We start from the raw sequence: 26,051 nt of genomic DNA, 5'->3' as shown, positions 1-26,051 counted from the left end.
GTGTTTAGACCCTGAAAAGCCTTTAACTACCCTGAGAAAAGGCCTGCCCCTCCAGGCTCACTTAGAGTTTCCCGAGCCCTTATTCCCAGTTTTTTGCTTAATAATGGGGCACGCCCGTCCCAGAGAACAGGTACCATGTCCTAAATTCCAGAGCATGAACCCATGCAATTTGGGACGTTTGTGACCTCTAGCTTCCCTCTCTGGAATGCATTAACCTGGCTCTATACATGGCCCTCCCGTTTTGACGTCATCACTTCTAGCTGGCCTGAGAGTCCCAAGCCCTTATCCACCTGAGCATTTCTGGATCTTCCTGTGGCCACTCCCCCTCGAAGATGTCAGCACTTCAGCCAGCCCAAGGGACCCAAGCACTTGAACACCTGAGCATTTCGGGCTCTTCATGTGGCCTCTCCCCCTCATTGACGTCATCACTTCCGCCAGCCCCAGGGAGCCAAGCACTTGAACACCTGAGCATTTCTGGCTATCCACGTGGCCCTTTCCCTTCAATGACGTCAGCATTTCCTGCTGGTCTCCGGACCTTAAGCACTGATCCTCCTGAGCACATCTGGCTGTCCAGCTTTCCAAATTCCACTGATGAAATGACCACTAAAAGCTGGTCACAGCATGCCAACCTTTGTACAGGTGAGCGTTTTCGGCCATTAACCCCCATTGTTCGCCTGACCAATGACCCACAAGGCTCTCTACTGAGCTCCTAAGAAGCGGGGTGTCTTCCCAGTCTCTGGAAGTTCACTGAAGGGCCTAACACCCACAGCCCCAGCTCAGCTTCTGCTCACAGTCTTTCTCTTCCAGCTGGATAGGGTTACAAGCAGGCGGCTGCCAGCGCTCCTTAAAACCTCCTGCAGCGACGATGAGGCCAGGGACCCCGCATGGTACCCAACATGTGGGCACCTCACACTGGACTGACCTGGGACTCTGACAGTCCTGCCTGAGGTTTTGAAATCTGGGAAAAGGCAGTGTTTAGACCCTGAAAAGCCTTTAACTACTGAGAGAAAAGGCCTGCCCCTCCAGGCTCACTTACAGTTTCCCGAGCCCTTATTCCCAGTTTTTTGCTTAATAATGGGGCACGCCCTTCCCAGAGAACAGGTACCATGTCCTAAATTCCAGAGCATGAACCCATGGAATTTGGGACGTTTGTGACCTCTAGCTTCCCTCCCTGGAATGTATTCACCTGGCTCTATACATGGCCCCTCCCCTTTTGACGTCATCACTTCTGGCTGGCCTGAGAGTCCCAAGCCCTTATCCACCTGAGCATTTCTGGATCTTCCTGTGGCCACTCCCCCTCGAAGACGTCAGCACTTCAGCCAGCCCAAGAGACCCAAGCACTTGAACACCTGAGCTTTTCGGGCTCTTCATGTGGCCTCTCCCCCTCAATAACGTCATCACTTCCGCCAGCCCCAGGGAGCCAAGCACTTGAACACCTGAGCATTTCTGGCTCTCCACGTGGCCCTTTCCCTTCAATGACGTCAGCATTTCCTGCTGGTCTCCGGACCTTAAGCACTGATCCTCCTGAACACATCTGGCTGTCCAGCTTTCCAAATTCCACTGATGAAATGACCACTAAAAGCTGGTCACAGCGTGCCAACCTTTGTTCACGTGAGCGTTTTCGGCCATTAACCCCCATTGTTCGCCTGACCAATGACCCACAAGGCTCTCTACTGAGCTCCTAAGAAGCGGGGTGTCTTCCCAATCTCTGGAAGTTCGCTTAAGGGCCTAACACCCACAGCCCCAGCTCAACTTCTGCTCACAGTCTTACTCTTCCCAGCTGGATAGGGTTACAAGCAGGCGGCTGCCAGCGCTCCTTTAAAACCTCCCTCAGCGACAATGAGGCCAGGGACCCCGCATGGTACCCAACATGTGGGCACCTCACACTGGACTGACCTGGGACTCTGACAGTCCTGCCTGAGGTTTTGAAATCTGGGAAAAGGCAGTGTTTAGACCCTGAAAAGCCTTTAACTACTGGGAGAAAAGGCCTGCCCCTCCAGGCTCACTTACAGTTTCCCGAGCCCTTATTCCCAGTTTTTTGCTTAATAATGGGGCACGCCCTTCCCAGAGAACAGTTACCATGTCCTAAATTCCAGAGCATGAACCCATGGAATTTGGGACGTTTGTGACCTCTAGCTTCCCTCCCTGGAATGCATTCACCTGGCTCTGTACATGGCCCCTCCCCTTTTGACGTCATCACTTCTGCCTGGCCTGAGAGTCCCAAGCCCTTATCCTCCTGAGCATTTCTGGATCTTCCTGTGGCCACTCCCCCTCGAAGACATCAGCACTTCAGCCAGCCCAAGGGACCCAAGCACTTGAACACCTGAGCATTTCGGGCTCTTCATGTGGCCGCTCCCCTTCAATGACGTCATCACTTCCACAAGCCCCAGGGAGCCAAGGACTTGAACACCTGAGCATTTCTGGCTATCCACGTGGCCCTTTCCCTTCAATGACGTCAGCATTTCTTGCTGGTCTCCGGACCTTAAGCACTGATCCTCCTGAGCACTTCTGGCTGTCCAGCTTTCCAAACTCCACTGATGAAATGACCACTAAAAGCTGGTCACAGCGTCCCAAACTATGTTCACGTGAGCGTTTTCGGCCATTAACCCCCATTGTTCGCCTGACCAATGACCCCAACGCTCTCTACTGAGCTCCTAAGAAGCGGGTTGTCTTCCCAATCTCTGGAAGTTCACTTAAGGGCCTAACACCCACAGCCCCAGCTCAACTTCTGCTCACAGACTTACTCTTCCCAGCTGGATAGGGTTACAAGCAGGCGGCTGCCAGCGCTCCTTTAAAACCTCCTTCGCCGACGATGAGGCCAGGGACCCCGCATGGTACCCAACATGTGGGCACCTCACACTGGACTGACCTGGGACTCTAACAGTCCTGCCTGAGGTTTTGAAATCTGGGAAAAGGCAGTGTTTAGACCCTGAAAAGCCTTTCACTACTGGGAGAAAAGGCCTGCCCCTCCAGGCTCACTTAGAGTTTCCCGAGCCCTTATTCCCAGTTTTTTGCTTAATAATGGGGCACGCCCTTCCCAGAGAACAGGTACCATGTCCTAAATTCCAGAGCATGAACCCATGCAATTTGGGACGTTTGTGACCTCTAGCTTCCCTCCCTGGAATGCATTCACCTGGCTCTATACATGGCCCCTCCCCTTTTGACGTCATCACTTCTGGCTGGCCTGAGAGTCCCAAGCCCTTATCCACCTGAGCATTTCTGGATCTTCCTGTGGCCACTCCCCCTCGAAGACGTCAGCACTTCAGCCAGCCCAAGGGACCCAAGCACTTGAACAGCTGAGCATTTCGGGCTCTTCATGTGGCCTCTCCCCCTCAATGACGTCATCACTTCCGCCAGCCCCAGGGAGCCAAGCACTTGAACACCTGAGCATTTCTGGCTATCCACGTGGCCCTTTCCCTTCAATGACGTCAGCATTTCCTGCTGGTCTCCGGACCTTAAGCACTGATCCTCCTGAACACATCTGGCTGTCCAGCTTTCCAAATTCCACTGATGAAATGACCACTAAAAGCTGGTCACAGCGTGCCAACGTTTGTTCAGGTGAGCGTTTTCGGCCATTAACCCCCATTGTTCGCATGACCAATGACCCACAAGGCTCTCTACTGAGCTCCTAAGAAGCGGGGTGTCTTCCCAATCTCTGGAAGTTCGCTTAAGGGCCTAACACCCACAGCCCCAGGTCAACTTCTGCTCACACTCTTACTCTTCCCAGCTGGATAGGGTTACAAGCAGGCGGCTGCCAGCGCTCCTTTAAAACCTCCTTCAGCGACAATGAGGCCAGGGACCCCGCATGGTACCCAACATGTGGGCACCTCACACTGGACTGACCTGGGACTCTGACAGTCCTGCCTGAGGTTTTGAAATCTGGGAAAAGGCAGTGTTTAGACCCTGAAAAGCCTTTAACTACCCTGAGAAAAGGCCTGCCCCTCCAGGCTCACTTAGAGTTTCCCGAGCCCTTATTCCCAGTTTTTTGCTTAATAATGGGGCACGCCCGTCCCAGAGAACAGGTACCATGTCCTAAATTCCAGAGCATGAACCCATGCAATTTGGGACGTTTGTGACCTCTAGCTTCCCTCTCTGGAATGCATTAACCTGGCTCTATACATGGCCCTCCCGTTTTGACGTCATCACTTCTAGCTGGCCTGAGAGTCCCAAGCCCTTATCCACCTGAGCATTTCTGGATCTTCCTGTGGCCACTCCCACTCGAAGATGTCAGCACTTCAGCCAGCCCAAGGGACCCAAGCACTTGAACACCTGAGCATTTCGGGCTCTTCATGTGGCCTCTCCCCCTCATTGACGTCATCACTTCCGACAGCCCCAGGGAGCCAAGCACTTGAACACCTGAGCATTTCTGGCTATCCACGTGGCCCTTTCCCTTCAATGACGTCAGCATTTCCTGCTGGTCTCCGGACCTTAAGCACTGATCCTCCTGAGCACATCTGGCTGTCCAGCTTTCCAAATTCCACTGATGAAATGACCACTAAAAGCTGGTCACAGCATGCCAACCTTTGTACAGGTGAGCGTTTTCGGCCATTAACCCCCATTGTTCGCCTGACCAATGACCCACAAGGCTCTCTACTGAGCTCCTAAGAAGCGGGGTGTCTTCCCAGTCTCTGGAAGTTCACTGAAGGGCCTAACACCCACAGCCCCAGCTCAGCTTCTGCTCACAGTCTTTCTCTTCCAGCTGGATAGGGTTACAAGCAGGCGGCTGCCAGCGCTCCTTAAAACCTCCTGCAGCGACGATGAGGCCAGGGACGCCGCATGGTACCCAACATGTGGGCACCTCACACTGGACTGACCTGGGACTCTGACAGTCCTGCCTGAGGTTTTGAAATCTGGGAAAAGGCAGTGTTTAGACCCTGAAAAGCCTTTAACTACTGAGAGAAAAGGCCTGCCCCTCCAGGCTCACTTACAGTTTCCCGAGCCCTTATTCCCAGTTTTTTGCTTAATAATGGGGCACGCCCTTCCCAGAGAACAGGTACCATGTCCTAAATTCCAGAGCATGAACCCATGGAATTTGGGACGTTTGTGACCTCTAGCTTCCCTCCCTGGAATGTATTCACCTGGCTCTATACATGGCCCCTCCCCTTTTGACGTCATCACTTCTGGCTGGCCTGAGAGTCCCAAGCCCTTATCCACCTGAGCATTTCTGGATCTTCCTGTGGCCACTCCCCCTCGAAGACGTCAGCACTTCAGCCAGCCCAAGAGACCCAAGCACTTGAACACCTGAGCTTTTCGGGCTCTTCATGTGGCCTCTCCCCCTCAATAACGTCATCACTTCCGCCAGCCCCAGGGAGCCAAGCACTTGAACACCTGAGCATTTCTGGCTCTCCACGTGGCCCTTTCCCTTCAATGACGTCAGCATTTCCTGCTGGTCTCCGGACCTTAAGCACTGATCCTCCTGAACACATCTGGCTGTCCAGCTTTCCAAATTCCACTGATGAAATGACCACTAAAAGCTGGTCACAGCGTGCCAACCTTTGTTCACGTGAGCGTTTTCGGCCATTAACCCCCATTGTTCGCCTGACCAATGACCCACAAGGCTCTCTACTGAGCTCCTAAGAAGCGGGGTGTCTTCCCAATCTCTGGAAGTTCGCTTAAGGGCCTAACACCCACAGCCCCAGCTCAACTTCTGCTCACAGTCTTACTCTTCCCAGCTGGATAGGGTTACAAGCAGGCGGCTGCCAGCGCTCCTTTAAAACCTCCCTCAGCGACAATGAGGCCAGGGACCCCGCATGGTACCCAACATGTGGGCACCTCACACTGGACTGACCTGGGACTCTGACAGTCCTGCCTGAGGTTTTGAAATCTGGGAAAAGGCAGTGTTTAGACCCTGAAAAGCCTTTAACTACTGAGAGAAAAGGCCTGCCCCTCCAGGCTCACTTACAGTTTCCCGAGCCCTTATTCCCAGTTTTTTGCTTAATAATGGGGCACGCCCTTCCCAGAGAACAGGTACCATGTCCTAAATTCCAGAGCATGAACCCATGGAATTTGGGACGTTTGTGACCTCTAGCTTCCCTCCCTGGAATGTATTCACCTGGCTCTATACATGGCCCCTCCCCTTTTGACGTCATCACTTCTGGCTGGCCTGAGAGTCCCAAGCCCTTATCCACCTGAGCATTTCTGGATCTTCCTGTGGCCACTCCCCCTCGAAGACGTCAGCACTTCAGCCAGCCCAAGAGACCCAAGCACTTGAACACCTGAGCTTTTCGGGCTCTTCATGTGGCCTCTCCCCCTCAATAACGTCATCACTTCCGCCAGCCCCAGGGAGCCAAGCACTTGAACACCTGAGCATTTCTGGCTCTCCACGTGGCCCTTTCCCTTCAATGACGTCAGCATTTCCTGCTGGTCTCCGGACCTTAAGCACTGATCCTCCTGAACACATCTGGCTGTCCAGCTTTCCAAATTCCACTGATGAAATGACCACTAAAAGCTGGTCACAGCGTGCCAACCTTTGTTCACGTGAGCGTTTTCGGCCATTAACCCCCATTGTTCGCCTGACCAATGACCCACAAGGCTCTCTACTGAGCTCCTAAGAAGCGGGGTGTCTTCCCAATCTCTGGAAGTTCGCTTAAGGGCCTAACACCCACAGCCCCAGCTCAACTTCTGCTCACAGTCTTACTCTTCCCAGCTGGATAGGGTTACAAGCAGGCGGCTGCCAGCGCTCCTTTAAAACCTCCCTCAGCGACAATGAGGCCAGGGACCCCGCATGGTACCCAACATGTGGGCACCTCACACTGGACTGACCTGGGACTCTGACAGTCCTGCCTGAGGTTTTGAAATCTGGGAAAAGGCAGTGTTTAGACCCTGAAAAGCCTTTAACTACTGGGAGAAAAGGCCTGCCCCTCCAGGCTCACTTACAGTTTCCCGAGCCCTTATTCCCAGTTTTTTGCTTAATAATGGGGCACGCCCTTCCCAGAGAACAGTTACCATGTCCTAAATTCCAGAGCATGAACCCATGGAATTTGGGACGTTTGTGACCTCTAGCTTCCCTCCCTGGAATGCATTCACCTGGCTCTGTACATGGCCCCTCCCCTTTTGACGTCATCACTTCTGGCTGGCCTGAGAGTCCCAAGCCCTTATCCTCCTGAGCATTTCTGGATCTTCCTGTGGCCACTCCCCCTCGAAGACATCAGCACTTCAGCCAGCCCAAGGGACCCAAGCACTTGAACACCTGAGCATTTCGGGCTCTTCATGTGGCCGCTCCCCTTCAATGACGTCATCACTTCCACAAGCCCCAGGGAGCCAAGGACTTGAACACCTGAGCATTTCTGGCTATCCACGTGGCCCTTTCCCTTCAATGACGTCAGCATTTCTTGCTGGTCTCCGGACCTTAAGCACTGATCCTCCTGAGCACTTCTGGCTGTCCAGCTTTCCAAACTCCACTGATGAAATGACCACTAAAAGCTGGTCACAGCGTCCCAAACTATGTTCACGTGAGCGTTTTCGGCCATTAACCCCCATTGTTCGCCTGACCAATGACCCCAACGCTCTCTACTGAGCTCCTAAGAAGCGGGTTGTCTTCCCAATCTCTGGAAGTTCACTTAAGGGCCTAACACCCACAGCCCCAGCTCAACTTCTGCTCACAGACTTACTCTTCCCAGCTGGATAGGGTTACAAGCAGGCGGCTGCCAGCGCTCCTTTAAAACCTCCTTCGCCGACGATGAGGCCAGGGACCCCGCATGGTACCCAACATGTGGGCACCTCACACTGGACTGACCTGGGACTCTAACAGTCCTGCCTGAGGTTTTGAAATCTGGGAAAAGGCAGTGTTTAGACCCTGAAAAGCCTTTCACTACTGGGAGAAAAGGCCTGCCCCTCCAGGCTCACTTAGAGTTTCCCGAGCCCTTATTCCCAGTTTTTTGCATAATAATGGGGCACGCCCTTCCCAGAGAACAGGTACCATGTCCTAAATTCCAGAGCATGAACCCATGCAACTTGGGACGTTTGTGACCTCTAGCTTCCCTCCCTGGAATGCATTCACCTGGCTCTATACATGGCCCCTCCCCTTTTGACGTCATCACTTCTGGCTGGCCTGAGAGTCCCAAGCCCTTATCCACCTGAGCATTTCTGGATCTTCCTGTGGCCACTCCCCCTCGAAGACGTCAGCACTTCAGCCAGCCCAAGGGACCCAAGCACTTGAACAGCTGAGCATTTCGGGCTCTTCATGTGGCCTCTCCCCCTCAATGACGTCATCACTTCCGCCAGCCCCAGGGAGCCAAGCACTTGAACACCTGAGCATTTCTGGCTATCCACGTGGCCCTTTCCCTTCAATGACGTCAGCATTTCCTGCTGGTCTCCGGACCTTAAGCACTGATCCTCCTGAGCACATCTGGCTGTCCAGCTTTCCAAATTCCACTGATGAAATGACCACTAAAAGCTGGTCACAGCATGCCAACCTTTGTACAGGTGAGCGTTTTCGGCCATTAACCCCCATTGTTCGCCTGACCAATGACCCACAAGGCTCTCTACTGAGCTCCTAAGAAGCGGGGTGTCTTCCCAATCTCTGGAAGTTCGCATAAGGTCCTAACACCCACAGCCCCAGGTCAACTTCTGCTCATAGTCTTTCTCTTCCCAGCTGGATAGGGTTACAAGCAGGCGGCTGCCAGCGCTCCTTAAAACCTCCTGCAGCGACGATGAGGCCAGGGACCCCGCATGGTACCCAACATGTGGGCACCTCACACTGGACTGACCTGGGACTCTGACAGTCCTGCCTGAGGTTTTGAAATCTGGGAAAAGGCAGTGTTTAGACCCTGAAAAGCCTTTAACTACTGGGAGAAAAGGCCTGCCCCTCCAGGCTCACTTACAGTTTCCCGAGCCCTTATTCCCAGTTTTTTGCTTAATAATGGGGCACGCCCTTCCCAGAGAACAGGTACCATGTCCTAAATTCCAGAGCATGAACCCATGGAATTTGGGACGTTTGTGACCTCTAGCTTCCCTCCCTGGAATGTATTCACCTGGCTCTATACATGGCCCCTCCCCTTTTGACGTCATCACTTCTGGCTGGCCTGAGAGTCCCAAGCCCTTATCCACCTGAGCATTTCTGGATCTTCCTGTGGCCACTCCCCCTCGAAGACGTCAGCACTTCAGCCAGCCCAAGAGACCCAAGCACTTGAACACCTGAGCTTTTCGGGCTCTTCATGTGGCCTCTCCCCCTCAATAACGTCATCACTTCCGCCAGCCCCAGGGAGCCAAGCACTTGAACACCTGAGCATTTCTGGCTATCCACGTGGCCCTTTCCCTTCAATGACGTCAGCATTTCCTGCTGGTCTCCGGACCTTAAGCACTGATCCTCCTGAACACATCTGGCTGTCCAGCTTTCCAAATTCCACTGATGAAATGACCACTAAAAGCTGGTCACAGCGTGCCAACGTTTGTTCAGGTGAGCGTTTTCGGCCATTAACCCCCATTGTTCGCCTGACCAATGACCCACAAGGCTCTCTACTGAGCTCCTAAGAAGCGGGGTGTCTTCCCAATCTCTGGAAGTTCGCTTAAGGGCCTAACACCCACAGCCCCAGCTCAACTTCTGCTCACAGTCTTACTCTTCCCAGCTGGATAGGGTTACAAGCAGGCGGCTGCCAGCGCTCCTTTAAAACCTCCCTCAGCGACAATGAGGCCAGGGACCCCGCATGGTACCCAACATGTGGGCACCTCACACTGGACTGACCTGGGACTCTGACAGTCCTGCCTGAGGTTTTGAAATCTGGGAAAAGGCAGTGTTTAGACCCTGAAAAGCCTTTAACTACTGGGAGAAAAGGCCTGCCCCTCCAGGCTCACTTACAGTTTCCCGAGCCCTTATTCCCAGTTTTTTGCTTAATAATGGGGCACGCCCTTCCCAGAGAACAGTTACCATGTCCTAAATTCCAGAGCATGAACCCATGGAATTTGGGACGTTTGTGACCTCTAGCTTCCCTCCCTGGAATGCATTCACCTGGCTCTGTACATGGCCCCTCCCCTTTTGACGTCATCACTTCTGGCTGGCCTGAGAGTCCCAAGCCCTTATCCTCCTGAGCATTTCTGGATCTTCCTGTGGCCACTCCCCCTCGAAGACATCAGCACTTCAGCCAGCCCAAGGGACCCAAGCACTTGAACACCTGAGCATTTCGGGCTCTTCATGTGGCCGCTCCCCTTCAATGACGTCATCACTTCCACAAGCCCCAGGGAGCCAAGGACTTGAACACCTGAGCATTTCTGGCTATCCACGTGGCCCTTTCCCTTCAATGACGTCAGCATTTCTTGCTGGTCTCCGGACCTTAAGCACTGATCCTCCTGAGCACTTCTGGCTGTCCAGCTTTCCAAACTCCACTGATGAAATGTCCACTAAAAGCTGGTCACAGCGTCCCAAACTATGTTCACGTGAGCGTTTTCGGCCATTAACCCCCATTGTTCGCCTGACCAATGACCCCAACGCTCTCTACTGAGCTCCTAAGAAGCGGGTTGTCTTCCCAATCTCTGGAAGTTCACTTAAGGGCCTAACACCCACAGCCCCAGCTCAACTTCTGCTCACAGACTTACTCTTCCCAGCTGGATAGGGTTACAAGCAGGCGGCTGCCAGCGCTCCTTTAAAACCTCCTTCGCCGACGATGAGGCCAGGGACCCCGCATGGTACCCAACATGTGGGCACCTCACACTGGACTGACCTGGGACTCTGACAGTCCTGCCTGAGGTTTTGAAATCTGGGAAAAGGCAGTGTTTAGACCCTGAAAAGCCTTTCACTACTGGGAGAAAAGGCCTGCCCCTCCAGGCTCACTTAGAGTTTCCCGAGCCCTTATTCCCAGTTTTTTGCTTAATAATGGGGCACGCCCTTCCCAGAGAACAGGTACCATGTCCTAAATTCCAGAGCATGAACCCATGCAATTTGGGACGTTTGTGACCTCTAGCTTCCCTCCCTAGAATGCATTCACCTGGCTCTATACATGGCCCCTCCCCTTTTGACGTCATCACTTCTGGCTGGCCTGAGAGTCCCAAGCCCTTATCCACCTGAGCATTTCTGGATCTTCCTGTGGCCACTCCCCCTCGAAGACGTCAGCACTTCAGCCAGCCCAAGGGACCCAAGCACTTGAACAGCTGAGCATTTCGGGCTCTTCATGTGGCCTCTCCCCCTCAATGACGTCATCACTTCCGCCAGCCCCAGGGAGCCAAGCACTTGAACACCTGAGCATTTCTGGCTATCCACGTGGCCCTTTCCCTTCAATGACGTCAGCATTTCCTGCTGGTCTCCGGACCTTAAGCACTGATCCTCCTGAACACATCTGGCTGTCCAGCTTTCCAAATTTCACTGATGAAATGACCACTAAAAGCTGGTCACAGCGTGCCAACGTTTGTTCAGGTGAGCGTTTTCGGCCATTAACCCCCATTGTTCGCCTGACCAATGACCCACAAGGCTCTCTACTGAGCTCCTAAGAAGCGGGGTGTCTTCCCAATCTCTGGAAGTTCGCTTAAGGGCCTAACACCCACAGCCCCAGCTCAACTTCTGCTCACAGTCTTACTCTTCCCAGCTGGATAGGGTTACAAGCAGGCGGCTGCCAGCGCTCCTTTAAAACCTCCCTCAGCGACAATGAGGCCAGGGACCCCGCATGGTACCCAACATGTGGGCACCTCACACTGGACTGACCTGGGACTCTGACAGTCCTGCCTGAGGTTTTGAAATCTGGGAAAAGGCAGTGTTTAGACCCTGAAAAGCCTTTAACTACTGGGAGAAAAGGCCTGCCCCTCCAGGCTCACTTACAGTTTCCCGAGCCCTTATTCCCAGTTTTTTGCTTAATAATGGGGCACGCCCTTCCCAGAGAACAGTTACCATGTCCTAAATTCCAGAGCATGAACCCATGGAATTTGGGACGTTTGTGACCTCTAGCTTCCCTCCCTGGAATGCATTCACCTGGCTCTGTACATGGCCCCTCCCCTTTTGACGTCATCACTTCTGGCTGGCCTGAGAGTCCCAAGCCCTTATCCTCCTGAGCATTTCTGGATCTTCCTGTGGCCACTCCCCCTCGAAGACATCAGCACTTCAGCCAGCCCAAGGGACCCAAGCACTTGAACACCTGAGCATTTCGGGCTCTTCATGTGGCCGCTCCCCTTCAATGACGTCATCACTTCCACAAGCCCCAGGGAGCCAAGGACTTGAACACCTGAGCATTTCTGGCTATCCACGTGGCCCTTTCCCTTCAATGACGTCAGCATTTCTTGCTGGTCTCCGGACCTTAAGCACTGATCCTCCTGAGCACTTCTGGCTGTCCAGCTTTCCAAACTCCACTGATGAAATGACCACTAAAAGCTGGTCACAGCGTCCCAAACTATGTTCACGTGAGCGTTTTCGGCCATTAACCCCCATTGTTCGCCTGACCAATGACCCCAACGCTCTCTACTGAGCTCCTAAGAAGCGGGTTGTCTTCCCAATCTCTGGAAGTTCACTTAAGGGCCTAACACCCACAGCCCCAGCTCAACTTCTGCTCACAGACTTACTCTTCCCAGCTGGATAGGGTTACAAGCAGGCGGCTGCCAGCGCTCCTTTAAAACCTCCTTCGCCGACGATGAGGCCAGGGACCCCGCATGGTACCCAACATGTGGGCACCTCACACTGGACTGACCTGGGACTCTGACAGTCCTGCCTGAGGTTTTGAAATCTGGGAAAAGGCAGTGTTTAGACCCTGAAAAGCCTTTCACTACTGGGAGAAAAGGCCTGCCCCTCCAGGCTCACTTAGAGTTTCCCGAGCCCTTATTCCCAGTTTTTTGCTTAATAATGGGGCACGCCCTTCCCAGAGAACAGGTACCATGTCCTAAATTCCAGAGCATGAACCCATGCAATTTGGGACGTTTGTGACCTCTAGCTTCCCTCCCTGGAATGCATTCACCTGGCTCTATACATGGCCCCTCCCCTTTTGACGTCATCACTTCTGGCTGGCCTGAGAGTCCCAAGCCCTTATCCACCTGAGCATTTCTGGATCTTCCTGTGGCCACTCCCCCTCGAAGACGTCAGCACTTCAGCCAGCCCAAGGGACCCAAGCACTTGAACAGCTGAGCATTTCGGGCTCTTCATGTGGCCTCTCCCCCTCAATGACGTCATCACTTCCGCCAGCCCCAGGGAGCCAAGCACTTGAACACCTGAGCATTTCTGGCTATCCACGTGGCCCTTTCCCTTCAATGACGTCAGCATTTCCTGCTGGTCTCCGGACCTTAAGCACTGATCCTCCTGAACACATCTGGCTGTCCAGCTTTCCAAATTCCACTGATGAAATGACCACTAAAAGCTGGTCACAGCGTGCCAACGTTTGTTCAGGTGAGCGTTTTCGGCCATTAACCCCCATTGTTCGCATGACCAATGACCCACAAGGCTCTCTACTGAGCTCCTAAGAAGCGGGGTGTCTCCCCAATCTCTGGAAGTTCGCTTAAGGGCCTAACACCCACAGCCCCAGGTCAACTTCTGCTCACACTCTTACTCTTCCCAGCTGGATAGGGTTACAAGCAGGCGGCTGCCAGCGCTCCTTTAAAACCTCCCTCGGCGACGATCAGGCCAGGGACCCCGCATGGTACCCAACATGTGGGCACCTCACACTGGACTGACCTGGGACTCTGACAGTCCTGCCTGAGGTTTTGAAATCTGGGAAAAGGCAGTGTGTAGACCCTGAAAAGCCTTTAACTACTGGGAAAAAAGGCCTGCCCCTCCAGGCTCACTTACAGTTTCCCGAGCCCTTATTCCCAGTTTTTTGCTTAATAATGGGGCACGCCCGTCCCAGAGAACAGGTACCATGTCCTAAATTCCAGAGCATGATCCCATGGAATTTGGGACGTTTGTGACCTCTAGCTTCCCTCTCTGGAATGCATTAACCTGGCTCTATACATGGCCCCTCCCCTTTTGACGTCATCATTTCTGGCTGGCCTGAGAGTCCCAAGCCCTTATCCACCTGAGCATTTCTGGATCTTCCTGTGGCCACTCCCCCTCGAAGATGTCAGCACTTCAGCCAGCCCAAGGGACCCAAGCACTTGAACACCTGAGCATTTCGGGCTCTTCATGTGGCCGCTCCCCCTCAATGACGTCATCACTTCCACAAGCCCCAGGGAGTTAAGGACTTGAACACCTGAGCATTTCTGGCTATCCACGTGGCCCTTTCCCTTCAATGACGTCAGCATTTCCTGCTGGTCTCCGGACCTTAAGCACTGATCCTCCTGAGCACATCTGGCTGTCCAGCTTTCCAAATTCCACTGATGAAATGACCACTAAAAGCTGGTCACAGCATGCCAACCTTTGTACAGGTGAGCGTTTTCGGCCATTAACCCCCATTGTTCGCCTGACCAATGACCCACAAGGCTCTCTACTGAGCTCCTAAGAAGCGGGGTGTCTTCCCAATCTCTGGAAGTTCGCTTAAGGGCCTAACACCCACAGTCCCAGGTCAACTTCTGCTCACAGACTTACTCTTCCCAGCTGGATAGGGTTACAAGCAGGCGGCTGCCAGCGCTCCTTTAAAACCTCCCTCGGCGACGATGAGGCCAGGGACCCCGCATGGTACCCAACATGTGGGCACCTCACACTGGACTGACCTGGGACTCTGACAGTCCTGCCTGAGGTTTTGAAATCTGGGAAAAGGCAGTGTGTAGACCCTGAAAAGCCTTTAACTACTGGGAAAAAAGGCCTGCCCCTCCAGGCTCACTTACAGTTTCCCGAGCCCTTATTCCCAGTTTTTTGCTTAATAATGGGGCACGCCCGTCCCAGAGAACAGGTACCATGTCCTAAATTCCAGAGCATGAACCCATGGAATTTGGGACGTTTGTGACCTCTAGCTTCCCTCCCTGGAATGCATTCACCTGGCTCTATACATGGCCCCTCCCCTTTTGACGTCATCACTTCTGGCTGGCCTGAGAGTCCCAAGCCCTTATCCACCTGAGCATTTCTGGATCTTCCTGTGGCCACTCTCTCTCGAAGATGTCAGCACTTCAGCCAGCCCAAGGGACCCAAGCACTTGAACAGCTGAGCATTTCGGGCTCTTCATGTGGCCTCTCCCCCTCAATGACGTCATCACTTCCGCCAGCCCCAGGGAGCCAAGCACTTGAACACCTGAGCATTTCTGGCTATCCACGTGGCCCTTTCCCTTCAATGACTTCAGCATTTCCTGCTGGTCTCCGGACCTTAAGCACTGATCCTCCTGAACACATCTGGCCGTCCAGCTTTCCAAACTCCACTGATGAAATGACCACTAAAAGCTGGTCACAGCGTGCCAACGTTTGTTCAGGTGAGCGTTTTCGGCCATTAACCCCCATTGTTCGCCTGACCAATGACCCACAAGGCTCTCTACTGAGCTCCTAAGAAGCGGGGTGTCTTCCCAATCTCTGGAAGTTCGCTTAAGGGCCTAACACCCACAGCCCCAGCTCAACTTCTGCTCACAGTCTTTCTCTTCCCAGCTGGATAGGGTTAGAAGCAGGCGGCTGCCAGCGCTCCTTAAAACCTCCCTCAGCGACGATGAGGCCAGGGACCCCGCATGGTACCCAACATGTGGGCACCTCACACTGGACTGACCTGGGACTCTGACAGTCCTGCCTGAGGTTTTGAAATCTGGGAAAAGGCAGTGTTTAGACCCTGAAAAGCCTTTAACTACTGGGAGAAAAGGCCTGCCCCTCCAGGCTCACTTAGAGTTTCCCGAGCCCTTATTCCCAGTTTTTTGCTTAATAATGGGGCACGCCCTTCCCAGAGAACAGGTACCATGTCCTAAATTCCAGAGCATGAACCCATGCAATTTGGGACGTTTGAGACCTCTAGCTTCCCTCCCTGGAATGTATTCACCTGGCTCTATACATGGCCCCTCCCCTTTTGACGTCATCACTTCTGGCTGGCCTGAGAGTCCCAAGCCCTTATCCACCTGAGCATTTCTGGATCTTCCTGTGGCCACTCCCCCTCGAAGACGTCAGCACTTCAGCCAGCCCAAGAGACCCAAGCACTTGAACACCTGAGCTTTTCGGGCTCTTCATGTGGCCTCTCCCCCTCAATAACGTCATCACTTCCGCCAGCCCCAGGGAGCCAAGCACTTGAACACCTGAGCATTTCTGGCTATCCACGTGGCCCTTTCCCTTCAATGACGTCAGCATTTCCTGCTGGTCTCCGGACCTTAAGCACTGATCCTCCTGAGCACATCTGGCTGTCCAGCTTTTCAAATTCCACTGATGAAATGACCACTAAAAGCTGGTCACAGCATGCCAACCTTTGTACAGGTGAGCGTTTCGGCCATTAACCCCCATTGTTCGCCTGACCAATGACCCACAAGGCTCTCTACTGAGCTCCTAAGAAGCGGGGTGTCTTCCCAATCTCTGAAAGTTCGCTTAAGGGCCTAACACCCACAGCCCCAGCTCAACTTCTGCTCACAGTCTTACTCTTCCCAGCTGGATAGGGTTACAAGCAGGCGGCTGCCAGCGCTCCTTTAAAACCTCCCTCAGCGACAATGAGGCCAGGGACCCCGCATGGTACCCAACATGTGGGCACCTCACACTGGACTGACCTGGGACTCTGACAGTCCTTCCTGAGGTTTTGAAATCTGGGAAAAGGCAGTGTTTAGACCCTGAAAAGCCTTTAACTACTGGGAGAAAAGGCCTGCCCCTCCAGGCTCACTTACAGTTTCCCGAGCCCTTATTCCCAGTTTTTTGCTTAATAAGGGGGCACGCCCTTCCCAGAGAACAGTTACCATGTCCTAAATTCCAGAGCATGAACCCATGGAATTTGGGACGTTTGTGACCTCTAGCTTCCCTCCCTGGAATGCATTCACCTGGCTCTGTACATGGCCCCTCCCCTTTTGACGTCATCACTTCTGGCTGGCCTGAGAGTCCCAAGCCCTTATCCTCCTGAGCATTTCTGGATCTTCCTGTGGCCACTCCCCCTCGAAGACATCAGCACTTCAGCCAGCCCAAGGGACCCAAGCACTTGAACACCTGAGCATTTCGGGCTCTTCATGTGGCCGCTCCCCCTCAATGACGTCATCACTTCCACAAGCCCCAGGGAGCCAAGGACTTGAACACCTGAGCATTTCTGGCTATCCACGTGGCCCTTTCCCTTCAATGACGTCAGCATTTCTTGCTGGTCTCCGGACCTTAAGCACTGATCCTCCTGAGCACTTCTGGCTGTCCAGCTTTCCAAACTCCACTGATGAAATGACCACTAAAAGCTGGTCACAGCGTCCCAAACTATGTTCACGTGAGCGTTTTCGGCCATTAACCCCCATTGTTCGCCTGACCAATGACCCCAACGCTCTCTACTGAGCTCCTAAGAAGCGGGTTGTCTTCCCAATCTCTGGAAGTTCACTTAAGGGCCTAACACCCACAGCCCCAGCTCAACTTCTGCTCACAGACTTACTCTTCCCAGCTGGATAGGGTTACAAGCAGGCGGCTGCCAGCGCTCCTTTAAAACCTCCTTCGCCGACGATGAGGCCAGGGACCCCGCATGGTACCCAACATGTGGGCACCTCACACTGGACTGACCTGGGACTCTGACAGTCCTGCCTGAGGTTTTGAAATCTGGGAAAAGGCAGTGTTTAGACCCTGAAAAGCCTTTCACTACTGGGAGAAAAGGCCTGCCCCTCCAGGCTCACTTAGAGTTTCCCGAGCCCTTATTCCCAGTTTTTTGCTTAATAATGGGGCACGCCCTTCCCAGAGAACAGGTACCATGTCCTAAATTCCAGAGCATGAACCCATGCAATTTGGGACGTTTGTGACCTCTAGCTTCCCTCCCTGGAATGCATTCACCTGGCTCTATACATGGCCCCTCCCCTTTTGACGTCATCACTTCTGGCTGGCCTGAGAGTCCCAAGCCCTTATCCACCTGAGCATTTCTGGATCTTCCTGTGGCCACTCCCCCTCGAAGACGTCAGCACTTCAGCCAGCCCAAGGGACCCAAGCACTTGAACAGCTGAGCATTTCGGGCTCTTCATGTGGCCTCTCCCCCTCAATGACGTCATCACTTCCGCCAGCCCCAGGGAGCCAAGCACTTGAACACCTGAGCATTTCTGGCTATCCACGTGGCCCTTTCCCTTCAATGACGTCAGCATTTCCTGCTGGTCTCCGGACCTTAAGTACTGATCCTCCTGAACACATCTGGCTGTCCAGCTTTCCAAATTCCACTGATGAAATGACCACTAAAAGCTGGTCACAGCGTGCCAACGTTTGTTCAGGTGAGCGTTTTCGGCCATTAACCCCCATTGTTCGCATGACCAATGACCCACAAGGCTCTCTACTGAGCTCCTAAGAAGCGGGGTGTCTTCCCAATCTCTGGAAGTTTGCTTAAGGGCCTAACACCCACAGCCCCAGGTCAACTTCTGCTCACACTCTTACTCTTCCCAGCTGGATAGGGTTACAAGCAGGCGGCTGCCAGCGCTCCTTTAAAACCTCCTTCAGCGACAATGAGGCCAGGGACCCCGCATGGTACCCAACATGTGGGCACCTCACACTGGACTGACCTGGGACTCTGACAGTCCTGCCTGAGGTTTTGAAATCTGGGAAAAGGCAGTGTTTAGACCCTGAAAAGCCTTTAACTACCCTGAGAAAAGGCCTGCCCCTCCAGGCTCACTTACAGTTTCCCGAGCCCTTATTCCCAGTTTTTTGCTTAATAATGGGGCACGCCCTTCCCAGAGAACAGGTACCATGTCCTAAATTCCAGAGCATGAACCCATGGAATTTGGGACGTTTGTGACCTCTAGCTTCCCTCCCTGGAATGTATTCACCTGGCTCTATACATGGCCCCTCCCCTTTTGACGTCATCACTTCTGGCTGGCCTGAGAGTCCCAAGCCCTTATCCACCTGAGCATTTCTGGATCTTCCTGTGGCCACTCCCCCTCGAAGACGTCAGCACTTCAGCCAGCCCAAGAGACCCAAGCACTTGAACACCTGAGCTTTTCGGGCTCTTCATGTGGCCTCTCCCCCTCAATAACGTCATCACTTCCGCCAGCCCCAGGGAGCCAAGCACTTGAACACCTGAGCATTTCTGGCTATCCACGTGGCCCTTTCCCTTCAATGACATCAGCATTTCCTGCTGGTCTCCGGACCTTAAGCACTGATCCTCCTGAACACATCTGGCTGTCCAGCTTTCCAAATTCCACTGATGAAATGACCACTAAAAGCTGGTCACAGCGTGCCAACGTTTGTTCAGGTGAGCGTTTTCGGTATTAACCCCCATTTTCGCCTGACCAATGACCCACAAGGCTCTCTACTGAGCTCCTAAGAAGCGGGGTGTCTTCCCAATCTCTGGAAGTTCGCTTAAGGGCCTAACACCCACAGCCCCAGCTCAACTTCTGCTCACAGTCTTACTCTTCCCAGCTGGATAGGGTTACAAGCAGGCGGCTGCCAGCGCTCCTTTAAAACCTCCCTCAGCGACAATGAGGCCAGGGACCCCGCATGGTACCCAACATGTGGGCACCTCACACTGGACTGACCTGGGACTCTGACAGTCCTGCCTGAGGTTTTGAAATCTGGGAAAAGGCAGTGTTTAGACCCTGAAAAGCCTTTAACTACTGGGAGAAAAGGCCTGCCCCTCCAGGCTCACTTACAGTTTCCCGAGCCCTTATTCCCAGTTTTTTGCTTAATAATGGGGCACGCCCTTCCCAGAGAACAGTTACCATGTCCTAAATTCCAGAGCATGAACCCATGGAATTTGGGACGTTTGTGACCTCTAGCTTCCCTCCCTGGAATGCATTCACCTGGCTCTGTACATGGCCCCTCCCCTTTTGACGTCATCACTTCTGGCTGGCCTGAGAGTCCCAAGCCCTTATCCTCCTGAGCATTTCTGGATCTTCCTGTGGCCACTCCCCCTCGAAGACATCAGCACTTCAGCCAGCCCAAGGGACCCAAGCACTTGAACACCTGAGCATTTCGGGCTCTTCATGTGGCCGCTCCCCTTCAATGACGTCATCACTTCCACAAGCCCCAGGGAGCCAAGGACTTGAACACCTGAGCATTTCTGGCTATCCACGTGGCCCTTTCCCTTCAATGACGTCAGCATTTCTTGCTGGTCTCCGGACCTTAAGCACTGATCCTCCTGAGCACTTCTGGCTGTCCAGCTTTCCAAACTCCACTGATGAAATGACCACTAAAAGCTGGTCACAGCGTCCCAAACTATGTTCACGTGAGCGTTTTCGGCCATTAACCCCCATTGTTCGCCTGACCAATGACCCCAACGCTCTCTACTGAGCTCCTAAGAAGCGGGTTGTCTTCCCAATCTCTGGAAGTTCACTTAAGGGCCTAACACCCACAGCCCCAGCTCAACTTCTGCTCACAGACTTACTCTTCCCAGCTGGATAGGGTTACAAGCAGGCGGCTGCCAGCGCTCCTTTAAAACCTCCTTCGCCGACGATGAGGCCAGGGACCCCGCATGGTACCCAACATGTGGGCACCTCACACTGGACTGACCTGGGACTCTGACAGTCCTGCCTGAGGTTTTGAAATCTGGGAAAAGGCAGTGTTTAGACCCTGAAAAGCCTTTCACTACTGGGAGAAAAGGCCTGCCCCTCCAGGCTCACTTAGAGTTTCCCGAGCCCTTATTCCCAGTTTTTTGCTTAATAATGGGGCACGCCCTTCCCAGAGAACAGGTACCATGTCCTAAATTCCAGAGCATGAACCCATGCAATTTGGGACGTTTGTGACCTCTAGCTTCCCTCCCTGGAATGCATTCACCTGGCTCTATACATGGCCCCTCCCCTTTTGACGTCATCACTTCTGGCTGGCCTGAGAGTCCCAAGCCCTTATCCACCTGAGCATTTCTGGATCTTCCTGTGGCCACTCCCCCTCGAAGACGTCAGCACTTCAGCCAGCCCAAGGGACCCAAGCACTTGAACAGCTGAGCATTTCGGGCTCTTCATGTGGCCTCTCCCCCTCAATGACGTCATCACTTCCGCCAGCCCCAGGGAGCCAAGCACTTGAACACCTGAGCATTTCTGGCTATCCACGTGGCCCTTTCCCTTCAATGACGTCAGCATTTCCTGCTGGTCTCCGGACCTTAAGCACTGATCCTCCTGAACACATCTGGCTGTCCAGCTTTCCAAATTCCACTGATGAAATGACCACTAAAAGCTGGTCACAGCGTGCCAACGTTTGTTCAGGTGAGCGTTTTCGGCCATTAACCCCCATTGTTCGCATGACCAATGACCCACAAGGCTCTCTACTGAGCTCCTAAGAAGCGGGGTGTCTTCCCAATCTCTGGAAGTTCGCTTAAGGGCCTAACACCCACAGCCCCAGGTCAACTTCTGCTCACACTCTTACTCTTCCCAGCTGGATAGGGTTACAAGCAGGCGGCTGCCAGCGCTCCTTTAAAACCTCCTTCAGCGACAATGAGGCCAGGGACCCCGCATGGTACCCAACATGTGGGCACCTCACACTGGACTGACCTGGGACTCTGACAGTCCTGCCTGAGGTTTTGAAATCTGGGAAAAGGCAGTGTTTAGACCCTGAAAAGCCTTTAACTACCCTGAGAAAAGGCCTGCCCCTCCAGGCTCACTTAGAGTTTCCCGAGCCCTTATTCCCAGTTTTTTGCTTAATAATGGGGCACGCCCGTCCCAGAGAACAGGTACCATGTCCTAAATTCCAGAGAATGAACCCATGCAATTTGGGACGTTTGTGACCTCTAGCTTCCCTCTCTGGAATGCATTAACCTGGCTCTATACATGGCCCTCCCGTTTTGACGTCATCACTTCTAGCTGGCCTGAGAGTCCCAAGCCCTTATCCACCTGAGCATTTCTGGATCTTCCTGTGGCCACTCCCCCTCGAAGATGTCAGCACTTCAGCCAGCCCAAGGGACCCAAGCACTTGAACACCTGAGCATTTCGGGCTCTTCATGTGGCCTCTCCCCCTCATTGACGTCATCACTTCCGCCAGCCCCAGGGAGCCAAGCACTTGAACACCTGAGCATTTCTGGCTATCCACGTGGCCCTTTCCCTTCAATGACGTCAGCATTTCCTGCTGGTCTCCGGACCTTAAGCACTGATCCTCCTGAGCACATCTGGCTGTCCAGCTTTCCAAATTCCACTGATGAAATGACCACTAAAAGCTGGTCACAGCATGCCAACCTTTGTACAGGTGAGCGTTTTCGGCCATTAACCCCCATTGTTCGCCTGACCAATGACCCACAAGGCTCTCTACTGAGCTCCTAAGAAGCGGGGTGTCTTCCCAGTCTCTGGAAGTTCACTGAAGGGCCTAACACCCACAGCCCCAGCTCAGCTTCTGCTCACAGTCTTTCTCTTCCAGCTGGATAGGGTTACAAGCAGGCGGCTGCCAGCGCTCCTTAAAACCTCCTGCAGCGACGATGAGGCCAGGGACGCCGCATGGTACCCAACATGTGGGCACCTCACACTGGACTGACCTGGGACTCTGACAGTCCTGCCTGAGGTTTTGAAATCTGGGAAAAGGCAGTGTTTAGACCCTGAAAAGCCTTTAACTACTGAGAGAAAAGGCCTGCCCCTCCAGGCTCACTTACAGTTTCCCGAGCCCTTATTCCCAGTTTTTTGCTTAATAATGGGGCACGCCCTTCCCAGAGAACAGGTACCATGTCCTAAATTCCAGAGCATGAACCCATGGAATTTGGGACGTTTGTGACCTCTAGCTTCCCTCCCTGGAATGTATTCACCTGGCTCTATACATGGCCCCTCCCCTTTTGACGTCATCACTTCTGGCTGGCCTGAGAGTCCCAAGCCCTTATCCACCTGAGCATTTCTGGATCTTCCTGTGGCCACTCCCCCTCGAAGACGTCAGCACTTCAGCCAGCCCAAGAGACCCAAGCACTTGAACACCTGAGCTTTTCGGGCTCTTCATGTGGCCTCTCCCCCTCAATAACGTCATCACTTCCGCCAGCCCCAGGGAGCCAAGCACTTGAACACCTGAGCATTTCTGGCTCTCCACGTGGCCCTTTCCCTTCAATGACGTCAGCATTTCCTGCTGGTCTCCGGACCTTAAGCACTGATCCTCCTGAACACATCTGGCTGTCCAGCTTTCCAAATTCCACTGATGAAATGACCACTAAAAGCTGGTCACAGCGTGCCAACCTTTGTTCACGTGAGCGTTTTCGGCCATTAACCCCCATTGTTCGCCTGACCAATGACCCACAAGGCTCTCTACTGAGCTCCTAAGAAGCGGGGTGTCTTCCCAATCTCTGGAAGTTCGCTTAAGGGCCTAACACCCACAGCCCCAGCTCAACTTCTGCTCACAGTCTTACTCTTCCCAGCTGGATAGGGTTACAAGCAGGCGGCTGCCAGCGCTCCTTTAAAACCTCCCTCAGCGACAATGAGGCCAGGGACCCCGCATGGTACCCAACATGTGGGCACCTCACACTGGACTGACCTGGGACTCTGACAGTCCTGCCTGAGGTTTTGAAATCTGGGAAAAGGCAGTGTTTAGACCCTGAAAAGCCTTTAACTACTGGGAGAAAAGGCCTGCCCCTCCAGGCTCACTTACAGTTTCCCGAGCCCTTATTCCCAGTTTTTTGCTTAATAATGGGGCACGCCCTTCCCAGAGAACAGTTACCATGTCCTAAATTCCAGAGCATGAACCCATGGAATTTGGGACGTTTGTGACCTCTAGCTTCCCTCCCTGGAATGCATTCACCTGGCTCTGTACATGGCCCCTCCCCTTTTGACGTCATCACTTCTGGCTGGCCTGAGAGTCCCAAGCCCTTATCCTCCTGAGCATTTCTGGATCTTCCTGTGGCCACTCCCCCTCGAAGACATCAGCACTTCAGCCAGCCCAAGGGACCCAAGCACTTGAACACCTGAGCATTTCGGGCTCTTCATGTGGCCGCTCCCCTTCAATGACGTCATCACTTCCACAAGCCCCAGGGAGCCAAGGACTTGAACACCTGAGCATTTCTGGCTATCCACGTGGCCCTTTCCCTTCAATGACGTCAGCATTTCTTGCTGGTCTCCGGACCTTAAGCACTGATCCTCCTGAGCACTTCTGGCTGTCCAGCTTTCCAAACTCCACTGATGAAATGACCACTAAAAGCTGGTCACAGCGTCCCAAACTATGTTCACGTGAGCGTTTTCGGCCATTAACCCCCATTGTTCGCCTGACCAATGACCCCAACGCTCTCTACTGAGCTCCTAAGAAGCGGGTTGTCTTCCCAATCTCTGGAAGTTCACTTAAGGGCCTAACACCCACAGCCCCAGCTCAACTTCTGCTCACAGACTTACTCTTCCCAGCTGGATAGGGTTACAAGCAGGCGGCTGCCAGCGCTCCTTTAAAACCTCCTTCGCCGACGATGAGGCCAGGGACCCCGCATGGTACCCAACATGTGGGCACCTCACACTGGACTGACCTGGGACTCTAACAGTCCTGCCTGAGGTTTTGAAATCTGGGAAAAGGCAGTGTTTAGACCCTGAAAAGCCTTTCACTACTGGGAGAAAAGGCCTGCCCCTCCAGGCTCACTTAGAGTTTCCCGAGCCCTTATTCCCAGTTTTTTGCTTAATAATGGGGCACGCCCTTCCCAGAGAACAGGTACCATGTCCTAAATTCCAGAGCATGAACCCATGGAATTTGGGAAGTTTGTGACCTCTAGCTTCCCTCCCTGGAATGCATTCACCTGGCTCTATACATGGCCCCTCCCCTTTTGACGTCATCACTTCTGGCTGGCCTGAGAGTCCCAAGCCCTTATCCACCTGAGCATTTCTGGATCTTCCTGTGGCCACTCCCCCTCGAAGACGTCAGCACTTCAGCCAGCCCAAGGGACCCAAGCACTTGAACAGCTGAGCATTTCGGGCTCTTCATGTGGCCTCTCCCCCTCAATGACGTCATCACTTCCGCCAGCCCCAGGGAGCCAAGCACTTGAACACCTGAGCATTTCTGGCTATCCACGTGGCCCTTTCCCTTCAATGACGTCAGCATTTCCTGCTGGTCTCCGGACCTTAAGCACTGATCCTCCTGAGCACATCTGGCTGTCCAGCTTTCCAAATTCCACTGATGAAATGACCACTAAAAGCTGGTCACAGCATGCCAACCTTTGTACAGGTGAGCGTTTTCGGCCATTAACCCCCATTGTTCGCCTGACCAATGACCCACAAGGCTCTCTACTGAGCTCCTAAGAAGCGGGGTGTCTTCCCAATCTCTGGAAGTTCGCTTAAGGGCCTAACACCCACAGCCCCAGGTCAACTTCTGCTCACAGTCTTTCTCTTCCCAGCTGGATAGGGTTACAAGCAGGCGGCTGCCAGCGCTCCTTAAAACCTCCTGCAGCGACGATGAGGCCAGGGACCCCGCATGGTACCCAACATGTGGGCACCTCACACTGGACTGACCTGGGACTCTGACAGTCCTGCCTGAGGTTTTGAAATCTGGGAAAAGGCAGTGTTTAGACCCTGAAAAGCCTTTAACTACTGGGAGAAAAGGCCTGCCCCTCCAGGCTCACTTACAGTTTCCCGAGCCCTTATTCCCAGTTTTTTGCTTAATAATGGGGCACGCCCTTCCCAGAGAACAGGTACCATGTCCTAAATTCCAGAGCATGAACCCATGGAATTTGGGACGTTTGTGACCTCTAGCTTCCCTCCCTGGAATGTATTCACCTGGCTCTATACATGGCCCCTCCCCTTTTGACGTCATCACTTCTGGCTGGCCTGAGAGTCCCAAGCCCTTATCCACCTGAGCATTTCTGGATCTTCCTGTGGCCACTCCCCCTCGAAGACGTCAGCACTTCAGCCAGCCCAAGAGACCCAAGCACTTGAACACCTGAGCTTTTCGGGCTCTTCATGTGGCCTCTCCCCCTCAATAACGTCATCACTTCCGCCAGCCCCAGGGAGCCAAGCACTTGAACACCTGAGCATTTCTGGCTATCCACGTGGCCCTTTCCCTTCAATGACGTCAGCATTTCCTGCTGGTCTCCGGACATTAAGCACTGATCCTCCTGAACACATCTGGCTGTCCAGCTTTCCAAATTCCACTGATGAAATGACCACTAAAAGCTGGTCACAGCGTGCCAACGTTTGTTCAGGTGAGCGTTTTCGGCCATTAACCCCCATTGTTCGCCTGACCAATGACCCACAAGGCTCTCTACTGAGCTCCTAAGAAGCGGGGTGTCTTCCCAATCTCTGGAAGTTCGC

The sequence above is a fragment of the Plecotus auritus genome (assembly GCF_963455305.1).
Source record: "Plecotus auritus genome assembly, chromosome: 2".
Classification (NCBI taxonomy): domain Eukaryota; kingdom Metazoa; phylum Chordata; class Mammalia; order Chiroptera; family Vespertilionidae; genus Plecotus; species Plecotus auritus.
This window is presented reverse-complemented; position numbering follows the sequence as displayed.